The sequence below is a fragment of the Mus caroli genome, unplaced genomic scaffold, assembly GCF_900094665.2.
Source record: "Mus caroli unplaced genomic scaffold, CAROLI_EIJ_v1.1 scaffold_23806_1, whole genome shotgun sequence".
Taxonomy (NCBI): domain Eukaryota; kingdom Metazoa; phylum Chordata; class Mammalia; order Rodentia; family Muridae; genus Mus; species Mus caroli.
In genome coordinates, this window is record NW_018389797.1 from 5,874 (window position 1) to 7,452 (window position 1,579).

Sequence of the window (1,579 nt, forward strand, 5' to 3'; positions counted from 1 at the left end):
GATGGTGGAAAGCCGCATGCCCTCCTCACTGGTCTGCACTCATATGTGCTTCACATTCACTAAGAGGCAGCCTTTCTTCAAGTCGCGGGCCTTGAACACCTTCCCATAGGCGCCTTAGTTGATCTCCGTCAAGCACTTATACTGCTGATCTGCGCGACTCAGGCTGTCCTTCTCCATGCTTGCTTCAGGCTGATGGCGTGACACAGTGGAACCGGGGTGCGCACTCGCTACCTTACAGGCCTCCGGGAGGCACAGAGTTGGACTCTTGTCCGCCAGACTAGAAGGCCAGACTTCAGCACAGCAGCCTTGAAACTCCGCCTATCCAAGTCACCATGCTGCGCTGCGCCGCGCCTTCACTGCAGGAGAGCTCCGATCCCTCCTCTTCCCCCTCCTTGGTGATTACAGAGTCCGCCCACAATCTCTGCACCTAGGAGGAGGAGACTGGTGGACAAGGAGAAAGTGATCAGACTGCCTGGGAGACTTCCACCGGGTTCCACCAGCTCCCCTCCTTCTCCCCTCTACTCGCCCTGGCTGCCTAATCCGGCCGGTTTTCTCGGAGAAAAACCAAGTTACTTCTTTCCCAGCAGGGCCCTTCAGTCTTAGCGAGGAAAAGGTTGTTGGGGGACCTCGGGTATGAGCGCCGCGCGGGAAGCAGCGGGAGGTGACCGGGCGTGCAGAGCAGCTCAGAGTGTGCCTGGGGCCCGGGGGAGGGGAGGAGCCGGGCGCTTCAATGTCATGGCTCAATATTTATACCTATATTGTTGTTCTCAGCTGCCCTCCCTGACTACGGGGTTCTAATCGTGCAGGGTACGGGGCGACCTGGGGTAATTCGGAAGCTGGCATGAAAGCACCAGGGTTCACAGGTGTGGGGCCACAGAATGGGGTTGGGGCTCCTAGGACCCTGTAACCCCATGCTGCCAGTATGCCAGTGGGGGTGGTCAGACATTTGCTTGGAGATTGTTTCCTTTCTTTCTATGTTAAGTTTTTCTACAGGGAGACATTTGAAAGGGACTAGCTCTCACAAATGGTCTTTGGGGTATGGCAAGCTTAGTGGGAGAAGAAATTCTCCTCCAACTCAGAGACCTAACTGGTGGATACTCAGGGAGGACAGACCATCTGGTAGGAGAGAGCTGGGGCTACTAGAGGTGGGAGAGTGAGGGGTCCTGGAAGGGGAGAAGTGTCCTGCCACCTACCCCCACCCCCGCACACACACTAAGATCCCAAGGGTGTAGGAAAGGCAGGTCCATCACACTTTTGCTCATCCTGTCCTGAAAAGTAACTTCTGGACTTTTCTAGCTAACTGGGACTGGCCCTTAAGTTNTCAACCAGTGCAAAAGCAACCGCCCTTATGATAGTGGGGGTCGGGGGCAATAAACATAGGTCTCCCAGATGGGAGACAGGGCGGTCCTTGTGTAGTGACTTCCAAGAGTCACAACTGTATTGCTCTAAAGCTTCTTAGGAAATGAATATTCATTTGGGGTTCATAAGAAATCAGGAAACCCAGAGCTATCTGCCTCTCATTTCCTTGAAATACAGCATTGGTGATAACTGTAAAGCAGAAATACTGACTTTCCAGAAA